General features: G+C 40.1%; 1 protein-coding gene across 2 annotated transcripts in view; it reads right to left on the reverse strand.

Annotated features, from left to right (window-relative positions):
• The window catches only part of mast4 (microtubule associated serine/threonine kinase family member 4), a 184,276-nt gene that overhangs the window by 138,576 nt on the left and 33,538 nt on the right, over nt 1-12,162 (reverse strand). Inside the window, exon 1 of one of the 2 annotated variants that reach the window (XM_080743789.1) lies at nt 8,972-9,027. The exons of the other annotated variant lie outside the window; for it this stretch is intronic. The gene's annotated coding sequence lies outside the window, so the exon portion shown is untranslated. Of the gene's footprint in view, nt 1-8,971; nt 9,028-12,162 lie in introns of those variants that run through there. 2 annotated transcript variants of the gene reach the window in all.

Below are 12,162 nucleotides of genomic sequence, written 5' to 3' on the forward strand. Positions count from 1 at the left end.
TGCCATGGTTACTCATTGAAGTTGAATCTCCATATATGGAGATAACCTACGCATCACACTAAGTCTGACCTCACCAACCCATATTTGGGCATGAGCAACTTATGTCTCCATATATGGAGATATGATGACATCACACAGTCCTCAGCCGATGATGTGGCGTGATGTCATACAATACACAAACAAGCCCTACAGTATAAAGGGGCAATTCTTGCCAGGAAAGAAGCATTTCTTCGACTCAGACCTTATCGCCAGGGTTGGCTTATAGCAGCTGTCGGTAGGACCATATATGGATTCTGTTAGTGTGGATCTCCTAACAGGGCATCATCTGGGATACAATCCCTTTTATGCCCATATATGGATATCCCTAACAGAATCCCTTTCATGCCCATATATGGAGATCCCTAACAGAATCCCTTTATGCCCATATATGGAGATCCTAACAGCATCCCTTTTATGCCCATATATGGAGATCACTAACAGCTAACAGAATCCCTTTTATGCCCATATATGGAGATCCCTAACAGAATCCCTTTTATGCCCATATATGGAGATCCCTAACAGAATCCCTTTTATGCCCATATATGGAGATCCTAACAGAATCCCTTTTATGCCCATATATGGAGATCCCTAACAGAATCCCTTTTATGCCCATATATGGAGATCTCTAACAGAATCCCTTGTATGCCCATATATGGAGATCCCTAACAGAATCCCTTTTATGCCCATATATGGAGATCCCTAACATAATCCCTTTTATGCCCATATATTATGGAGAAATCCCTGCTCTGAGTATCTGACATCAGTGTGATGTCACCTGTTTATGCCCATATATGGAGATCCCTGCTCTGCGTATCTGGTTGCTATGGTAAACAGTTGGTTGCTAGGGTAAAAAAACATGGTTGCTATGGTAAACAGTTGGTTGCTAGGGTAAACAGTTGGTTGCTAGGGTAAAACAATGGTTGCTAAGGTGGTTGCTAACGTACACTAACAGACCAGCAACAACAGACTGTTGCCACAGCAACGTACACAAAGGTTTGTGTACACATGTGGTGTGATGTCATACTGATGCGGAGATATGAGCAGGGCAAAGGTGTGACGTGTGACGGACGGACGGACGGACGGACGGACGGACGGCCGGTGGAGGTTTTCATAGTAAACTGCTCCCTGACGGTCGCAACCAGTAAGACTCCCTAATCGGGAGATAAGCGACCGTTGGTCGCTTATCTCCACAAATAGGCCAAAAGTTTGTTTTACCAATTATTACACTCTATGTGACCATTTACATCAACAAATCCCAAGTACAGGGCATCATCTGGGATACAATCCCTTTTATGCCCATATATGGAGATCCCTAACATAATCCCTTTCATGCCCATATATGGAGATCCCTAACAGAATCCCTTTTATGCCCATATATGGAGATCCCTAACAGCATCCCTTTTATGCCCATATATGGAGATCACTAACAGCTAACAGAATCCCTTTTATGCCCATATATGGAGATCCCTAACAGAATCCCTTTTATGCCCATATATGGAGATCCCTAACAGAATCCCTTTTATGCCCATATATGGAGATCCCTAACAGAATCCCTTTTATGCCCAGTTGGTTGCTAGGGTAAAAAAACATGGTTGCTATGGTAAACAGTTGGTTGCTAGGGTAAAACCATGGTTGCTAAGGTGGTTGCTAACGTACACTAACAGACCAGCAACAACAGACTGTTGCCACAGCAACGTACACAAAGGTTTGTGTACACATGTGGTGTGATGTCATACTGAAGATATATGACATCACACCGTACACAAACAAAGGTGTGACGTGTGACGTGTGACGGACGGACGGACGGACGGACGGACGGCCGGTGGAGGTTTTCATAGTAAACTGCTCCCTGACGGTCGCAATTAATGACCCAGCTCTGGGTTACTGCTGTCTAACTGTAAGAGACAACAATATGTATTAATGACCCAGCTATGGGTTACTGCTGTCTAACTGTAAGAGACAACAATTTGTATTAATGACCCAGCTCTGGGTTACTGCTGTCCAATAAGAGAGACAACAATATGTATTAATGACCCAGCTCTGGGTTACTGCTGTCTAACTGTAAGAGACAACAATATGTATCAATGACCCAGCTATGGGTTACTGCTGTCTAACTGTAAGAGACATAACAATATGTATTAATGACCCAGCTCTGGGTTACTGCTGTCCAATAAGAGAGACAACAATATGTATTAATGACCCAGCTCTGGGTTACTGCTGTCTAACTGTAAGAGACAACACTATGTATTAATGACCCAGCTATGGGTTACTGCTGTCTAACTGTAAGAGACATAACAATATGTATGAATGACCCAGCTCTGGGTTACTGCTCTTCGTGTACACACTGCTGTTCAACTGTAAGATACAACAATATGTATTAATGACCCAGCTCTGGGTTACTGCTGTCTAACTGTAAGACACAACAATATGTATTAATGACCCAGCTCTGGTTACTGCTGTCCAACTGTAAGACACAACAATATGTATTAATGACCCAGCTCTGGGTTACTGCTGTCTAACTGTAAGACACAACAATATGTATTAATGACCCAGCTCTGGTTACTGCTGTCTAACTGTAAGACACAACAATATGTATTAATGACCCAGCTCTGGGTTACTGCTGTCTAACTGTAAGACACAACAATATGTATTAATGACCCAGCTCTGGGTTACTGCTGTCTAACTGTATGACACAACAATATGTATTAATGACCCAGCTCTGGGTTACTGCTGTCTAACTGTAAGACACAACAATATGTATTAATGACCCAGCTCTGGGTTACTGCTGTCTAACTGTAAGACACAACAATATAATGACCCAGCTCTGGGTTACTGCTCTTCATATACACACTGCTGTCCAACTGCAAGCACACACAACAATATGCCTATTAGTCACAGCACAAGATCAACCGGAAAATTTAGTGAAAGATTGTTTCCACAAATATTCACTATCTTATAAAGGGGAGTGACACAAAACAATGTTCAGATAGGGGGTCTGTGGACAAAAATATAATTAACTTGCTCATGAAGATCTTTGAGAACCACTGCTTTAAACAACAGAATCCCTTTTATGCCCATATATGGAGATCCCTAACAGAATCCCTTTTATGCCCATATATTATGGAGAAATCCCTGCTCTGAGTATCTGACATCAGTGTGATGTCACCTGTTTATGCCCATATATGGAGATCCCTGCTCTGCGTATCTGGTTGCTATGGTAAACAGTTGGTTGCTAGGGTAAAAAAACATGGTTGCTATGGTAAACAGTTGGTTGCTAGGGTAAACAGTTGGTTGCTAGGGTAAAACCATGGTTGCTAAGGTGGTTGCTAACGTACACTAACAGACCAGCAACAACAGACTGTTGCCACAGCAACGTACACAAAGGTTTGTGTACACATGTGGTGTGATGTCATACTGATGCGGAGATATGAGCAGGGCAAAGGTGTGACGTGTGACGTGTGACGGACGGACGGACGGACGGACGGACGGACGGCCGGTGGAGGTTTTCATAGTAAACTGCTCCCTGACGGTCGCAATTAATGACCCAGCTCTGGGTTACTGCTGTCTAACTGTAAGAGACAACAATATGTATTAATGACCCAGCTATGGGTTACTGCTGTCTAACTGTAAGAGACAACAATATGTATTAATGACCCAGCTCTGGGTTACTGCTGTCCAATAAGAGAGACAACAATATGTATTAATGACCCAGCTCTGGGTTACTGCTGTCTAACTGTAAGAGACAACAATATGTATTAATGACCCAGCTATGGGTTACTGCTGTCTAACTGTAAGAGACATAACAATATGTATTAATGACCCAGCTCTGGGTTACTGCTGTCCAATAAGAGAGACAACAATATGTATTAATGACCCAGCTCTGGGTTACTGCTGTCTAACTGTAAGAGACAACACTATGTATTAATGACCCAGCTATGGGTTACTGCTGTCTAACTGTAAGAGACATAACAATATGTATGAATGACCCAGCTCTGGGTTACTGCTCTTCGTGTACACACTGCTGTTCAACTGTAAGATACAACAATATGTATTAATGACCCAGCTCTGGGTTACTGCTGTCTAACTGTAAGACACAACAATATGTATTAATGACCCAGCTCTGGTTACTGCTGTCTAACTGTAAGACACAACAATATGTATTAATGACCCAGCTCTGGTTACTGCTGTCTAACTGTAAGACACAACAATATGTATTAATGACCCAGCTCTGGGTTACTGCTGTCTAACTGTAAGACACAACAATATGTATTAATGACCCAGCTCTGGGTTACTGCTGTCTAACTGTAAGACACAACAATATGTATTAATGACCCAGCTCTGGGTTACTGCTGTCTAACTGTAAGACACAACAATATGTATTAATGACCCAGCTCTGGGTTACTGCTGTCTAACTGTAAGACACAACAATATAATGACCCAGCTCTGGGTTACTGCTCTTCATGTACACACTGCTGTCCAACTGCAAGCACACACAACAATATGCCTATTAGTCACAGCACAAGATCAACCGGAAAATTTAGTGAAAGATTGTTTCCACAAATATTCACTATCTTATAAAGGGGAGTGACACAAAACAATGTTCAGATAGGGGGTCTGTGGACAAAAATATAATTAACTTGCTCATGAAGATCTTTGAGAACCACTGCTTTAAACAACATTAGGAAGCAAAAGCCCCAAAAACGTCAGGACATATACAGTACAACCGCAGTTACCGCACCATAATCAAAAAGGCAATTCAGATTTACAATGACTCTACACAACCTCTTTGCCTCTCATTTGAGCTGTTTTACCAGCAGGCAGGAGGCTTAAAGTACCTCTAGCTAACAAAAAAAAGAAGGCTTACAAGACATCATTTGTGTCAAACTGCAGTGGAAATATTAAATAAGAACATTATTTGAAATAGTTCCAACCCCTTACAGCCCCCTTGAGCTCTGCTGCTATGTCATGGGATGCATTTTATATAGATTGTAGTGCATTTGTGTTTTCTATGGATGTTTTATTGTTGTTTTATGTTTTAAGTTTAAACTGACTGACTGACTGACTGACTGCGTGCCAAAAGACAAATTTCCATTTCATGTCAAGGCTTTCTTATCTTATCTTATAAGCAACTACATTTAGAAACAATCACCCCTGATATTTCACACTGTTAACCTCTTCTCCATCATCACAAAGATCACCTGAGCACTGACAGATATATGATAGCTTAAAACTGTTCCCCAATGTGCTGTGTTGTTTAACACTGGAGCAAATTAGATAACAATAACCACATTCCCATACCACATAAAACATTGTCTGATGCAAAAATGGCAACGGTAACTATAGCATACAAAGTTGAACGGAAAAGACAAATGATCATCCAACACACACAACGATACTGAAGTTTTCATGTTTTTAATTGACTTTTCAGTCAATTTAAAATCAATTTATTATAAAAAAAAATAGCAGATTTACCAGCTCATGAGCTTTTTTTAATCATGAAAATGTGTGCAAATCTTTTTTTTTAAAGTGAACATCTGTAACTCAAATATTTGCTTCTGGGGCGGGGGGTCCCTAATACAAAATATTTTGAGATGAGGGTCGGTGGCCCAAATACTGTAAATATAATTCTAGGGTGTTCTTGACATGAAACATGTTTGAGAACCACTGACATAGAAACATGTTTTTCAAAAAACCTTAGAACTGTTAGAAGGCACTCGTGCCATGCTGAGAGCTTGTATATCTGCTATTCTAGCTTTCCATTTTGATATTACATGTTAAGGCCACAAGAGGGCTCCCCAGTGCCATTCACTCAAGCCATCTCAAGCTACTATTCATGACCAAATAAGGAAATAAACACACAGTATATCAATGATATTCTTATTTCTAACAGGATTACTTGGACAAAAGGTCAGACATTTAATGGCAGAATCAACTGTATTACATACAGCTGAATTAAATTGTTGTTCCATTCAAGTTAGTAAAATGGCAATGATGATGATTTATATTAGTGAGATTGAGTTTGATTGATTGATTGATTGATTGATTGAATTCTTGGTCAATTGTTTAAAATGCACAGAAGTACTGATAATTCTAAACAAGAATCACCCAAAAAAGTCCTGGGAAGTTGTTTCCATTGTGGTCATCTGATTAAACCCCATCCCTAATCCTATAGAACGGTACAGAATGATCTTTGATGAGTTTGTTCAGTTCATGTTCAGTACATCTTCAGATCATGCCCTGAAGATTCATGAATAGCAAAATTGTCTTATTTGCAGGGGTCTTCAACAGGGGGTCCGGGACCCCTAGGGGCTCCTCAGAGTTACTACAGCCAAATCTTTGTGTGATAGGAACTTTTTTGTAATTATTATTTTTATGACCCACTTAAACCCTAGCATCAATATGTTTGAGGGAACAATAAAAACAGCTGATCTGGCCATTTTCAGCTGGGAAAAAAGACCGTTAAAAGTCAACCGTTAAAAGTCAATTTCTAGACGGGTGGTGCAGTTGTCATTTAGCCAGATATTAGTCGACTAATAAACTTAAAAATGGGTAGTCACTAAAGTATTCAAATAAATGCAGCGGAGTAGAAGTTCAATATTTGCCCCTGACATGTAGTGGAGTAGAAGTACAAGTTTTACTCCAGAGTCCAGTAACCTCAAAAGTGTACTGGGGTAACAGAACATGGAGGGAACTTGCATGGCTTTGCTCTGGAATGCAGATGTTTCTCAGTGGAATAGAGTGGACGTTGTTAACATGGTTTCATGACCTCCTGAACAGACTAGGGTTCATTCTAGTCTCCAGAGACTTGCATGGATGGAGTTTATCACAACAACCAGCGCTGCTCGCTTCTCACACTCTCTCACATGTTCAACCCAGCTGTGCTGCTACTGAGTGCTAACAATTTTGTGTAAACTAAAGGGCCTGTTTTTCAAAAGAGCCAAAACAGAGACTACAGCCCATACAAATCATAATAGGCCATATTTAATCTTAATTTAAACTCAGCAAGTATTACAACATAGTGGAAATACTGTAGGCGATCTACAAGCTCACATAGATAGGCACATGTATATTTGATGATGCTGTACATTTGATGATGCTGTATTGTATTATTTTTTGAACTCTTTTATTTAAATCTTTATTACATGTTTTACCATTATTCTGTTGTCATTATATAATGCTGCTGCATTGTCTGATAGAAGCAAGACAAAACAAAATAACTTTTACTCTTATATACCTGTACACAAGATGTAACAATAAAGTGCAACCTCGAACCTTGAACAATGTTTCTGTATCTGCTATATCTACGTATTTATTCTTTGCTGTACAATCACCAGTGCTATCAAAGTTCAACGTTGTCTTAAGACCTGAAACGCATTCATGTCTCTCTAGACTTTAATCACTTTAACCATTATTTTATACTTTAACTATAAAAAATAGCAGATCTACAAGCTCACAGCGCAGCAACGAGTGGCACGCTGCAAGCTTGTAGATCTGCTATTTTTTTGAAACTTTTGAAAATGTGTTCCAATCTATGAACATTTGTAACTAAAATCTTTGATTCTGGGGGTCGGTGGCCAAATACATGTCATTTTGGGCATCCGTGACATGAAAAAGTTTGAGAACCACTGACAGAAACATGTGTTTTTCAAAAACCTTAGACCGAATAGATTCAAAATATTCAAAGACTTGCACAAATTTTCACCATTTTTCAAAAGTAGCAGATTTACAATCTCGCAAGGTGGCACTCGGTGCTGAGCTGGGTGCTTGTATATCTGCTATGTTTTAATGGTTAACTGTGACTAACTAGTGTCTTGTTTATGGTTGTATTTCTACATGGTGGTATTGACATTTCCACCACTCATTTCCACCAGTAGTGTCTCAATGACACTGAATGAATGGCCACTGAATGGCCGCAAATCATCTCTGTACACAATACAACATGTGTGAGAGACATACTGTGTGTGTGTGTGTGTGTGTGTGTGTGTGTGTGTGTGTGTGTGTGTGTGTGTGTGTGTGTGTGTGTGTGTGTGTGTGTGTGTGTGTGTGTGTGTGTGTGTGTGTGTGCGTGCGTGCGTGCGTGCGTGCGTGCGTGCGTGCGTGCGTGAGACCTACTGGGTGTGCAAACATTTGCATTGCAGATGTAATGTATGCAAAATAAACACACAGTCAACCCTGTTCACCGCTATATGGGAAGAAATATGATGATACAGAAACAGGAAGAGCGATGCCTCACACCAAACAATCACATACTGTCCATGCCTAACAGAAACACACTTTACAGTGTCACCCGTATTGCTTCCAAGATCACCGGACTTCCCACACCCACACTTGTTATACTGTATATTTGAACAATGAGGCCATCACACGCTTAATACTTTCAAAATAAATTACATTATTACCCGGCTTGGTTGAATGCTTGATTCTGATTGGTCAAGCGCTGAAATCAGCGGTGAATTATTAGGTGAATAATGACCGCTCCGCTCTATAACGGACCGCTGCCTAATCAACGGCTCAGAGTCGGTGGCATATCAACCTGTTTGGCTCCTATCACTCCATAATGACCACTGAGCGAGATGTTATCCCTTACATAATCATCCCCTGTATCACTACTTCCACCTCATTCCATCAGGGTGAAGATACAGAACCCTGAAGTGGGAAAACACACACACCACCCAAAACACACTACCAACAGCCAAAGAGAGAGAGAGATGTAAACACTTACAATAGCTGGTATTGTGTAATAATGGTATGAGATAAAGAAACATTACAGCATCTTGAGATATAAGTAGAAAGTCATGTGATGAATACAACCTTAAACACATAGCCTGGCCACATCCCATGATCACTGCTACACAATGTGGTTAATGTACATTTAATGACACTGAGAGACATTGATATCAGACACTGATATCAGTGTGTCCGTAGTTTGTACCTTCTGGTGGAAGAAGTGCCAACCATCTTCTATTTAAACGCTGCACTGTGAGACTTCTGCCCCCGCTTTTAGCCAGTGTTAAAGGACAACTTTGTTCATTTACAACAAGGGTTCAAGTCAGCGATTTTCTTTATTACTATTTATAGTAACACTACGAGCCCCCATAAGTCACATCTGAACATGAAAGATTGCGGTGCATCTTGGAAATGAGTTTGTGCCTAAAAATACATATTCAGCAATTTGAACGCATGCCCCCACTGACTGAAATCAAAATCATTAAAATGTCTAAAAAAAATAATTAAAAAGTTGTTTTGTTGACTAAACCTATGACGAAAAAGTTTGTCGACTACATTTTTTCACTGACGAAAGCTAAATATAAAACAAATTAAGAACTAAGCTACAACGACTAAAACTAAGACAAGTTTGTCAACAAATAAAAACTACACAAAAATGCTCGTGGGGAAGAGATTCAGTAGAACTAAAAGACAAGTCATTGTATGGTTGTTGCGCTCTGATAACAGCAGATCTACAAGCTCGCTGCAACACGTTGTGAGCTTGTAGAACGGTTATATTTCAGACATTATGAGACCCATAATACACTGTAGATTTCAGCTTTTTTATCTACATAATAAACTGTAGATTCCAGTCATCTAAAATCTTATGCTATTTAGTCGACTAAAACTAGACTGAAACTTTTCAGATGACTAAAATATGACCAAGACTATGACTAAAACTAAACTAAATTAAATTAACCTGCTCAAGTGCTGACATGTTTTACCATTGAGCTAATAGAGCCTGCCTGCTTGCTCAGGGGATAAATTGACCATCAGGTCAACATGCATGTCAGATTCTGTCTAGGTGAGACATGGCCTTTGACACCATCTAAATGTCTCAACAGAAGAGCAGAACCACCATATGAGTTATATTGTATCAACATACTCTAGTCTACCCTACATAATGGACAGAATTACAGTTTATTTCTTAAAATAAGTTACATACAGTAGTGCTGCTTTTAGTACCTCAAAGTACAAAAAGTAAAAGTATTCATTGCGCAGAATGTCCCAACGCGCGACTCGCTGTCTGGCTACATCAGAGCCTAAATGTTGCCAATGAAAACAGATGAAGTCATGGTGTGTGTGTGTGTGTGTGTGTGTGTGTGTGTGTGTGTGTGTGTGTGTGTGTGTGTGTGTGTGTGTGTGTGTGTGTGTGTGTGTGTGTGTGTGTGTGTGTGTGTCATGTAGTGACCTCACTGTATTTACACAACAAATACTGTTGAAGTTTGAAACAGAAATACGACTGTCTGTTGAATGATTGACGTGAGCCTCCTTCACAAGACTCTGCATGTACATAATCATCATTCATTCATGATCATAGTTACGTATATATTTTCAACCCATTTACGCCTAGAATTATTGAATGCTTTAGCTATTGAAAAATATTTTTTGAAAAAGTCGTGAAAATGATGGCAAATCTTTGAATATATGTATTTTTTAAAGCAAACGGTTTTAACTCAAATTTTGCTTCTGGGTGGTCCCTGGAACTAAATATTTTGAGATAGGGGTCCGTGGCCAAATAAATATCATTTTGGGGGTCCTTCACATGAAAAGGTTTGAGAACCACTGACATAGTAGTCTCTCAAGAACAGACTAACTGAGCTCCATTTAAATGAAAAGGACCTTTTCTTTGACGATGGCTGGCCAGATTGCTGACATAGAAACAAAGGGTTTTCCAAAAAAAAAAACCTTAGAAGGATTCAAAAGACACTTATAGAATCGGGTCAAAATTCTAATTTTCACGATTTTTCAAAAATAGCAGATCTACAAGCTCGCAGCACGGCACTCGGTGCCGCGCTGTGAGCTTGTATATCTGCTATTTTTCAATAGTTAAAGCATAAAATAATGATACACAATAATGTGTACCCGTTCTAAATGGGTTATGAGATGCACATCCAAATACATATAATTGTGGGGGTCCTTGACATGAAAAAGTTGAGGTTTTTCAGAACACTGTTAGGAAATAGAGGACATTTTGTACAATCGGCCTCAGATATGTAGTAACTCTGAGGACCCCCTAGGGGTCCAGGACCCCCTGTTAACCCATTAAGACCTAGAAGGGACCTGTGTTAGATCTGTGTTGTGTGGACTTGAACCACTTTAACCACTTTATTTTATGCTTTAGCTATTGACAAATAGCAGATATACAAGCTCACAGTGCCACACTGTGAGCTTGTAGATCTGAACAATTTGTGCAACTATTTGAATATGTTGACCTGATTCTATAAATGTCTTCTAAATCAGTGGTTCTCAAACTTTTTTCATGTCAAGGACGCCCAAAATGACTGTATTTGGCCGTGGACCCCCATCTCAAAATATGTTGTTTCAGGGACCCCCCAGAAGCAGAGATTTGAGTTATAAAAGTTTGCTTTGAAAAATATATATTCAAAGATTTGCAAACATTTTCAAGATGATAAAGAAAGCAGAGCTACAAGCTCATAGTGCAGCACTCGGTGCTATGAGCTTGTAGATCTGCTGTTAAAATGTTTTTGCGCATGCAAGCATGCACAGACGCACACGCACACACACACGCACACGCACACACACACACACACACACACACACACACACACACACACACACTAGTACTACTATGTAAATATTAGAACCACTCCACAGACTTTGCACCCTCTTGAGCTCCTGTTTGTTTGTTCTGCTGATAAATAAGAAGCGTTGCTTCCAAAAAGAGAAGCAGAATCACTTTAAAATCAGCTGCACTGCGACTCTGGTTGTCGTCGAGAAAGAAACCTAAACCTCACATCTCCGTATTTAAACTTTTGCACAAAGGTACTAAAGTTCTGAAAATAGCAGATCTACAAGCAAAAGTAGTGAAAATATCCAAACTATAAGCTCACGACATGTCGCTATGACTATAAAAAAGGACGGCAAACACTCAACTTCATCAACAGAGCTATCCACCTGTTTCCACAGTAATTTACTGTAGAATTATGTGTGGGACACGTACGGAGAACAGCAGACATACAAGCTCACGTCGCGACGCAGATGCAGCCGCTGTGAGCTTGTAGATCACTCTCGGCTGCAACGGGAGAGTGTTTTAGCAGGTCGTTCAGTCCAAGTGTATCAAAGGGTGCGTTCGGAAATGCGCACCGGGTGTGTGCTCAGTGTAGTGAGTGCAGT

Source organism: Nannobrachium achirus (genome assembly GCF_963921795.1).
Source record: "Nannobrachium achirus genome assembly, chromosome: 15".
NCBI lineage: Eukaryota > Metazoa > Chordata > Actinopteri > Myctophiformes > Myctophidae > Nannobrachium > Nannobrachium achirus.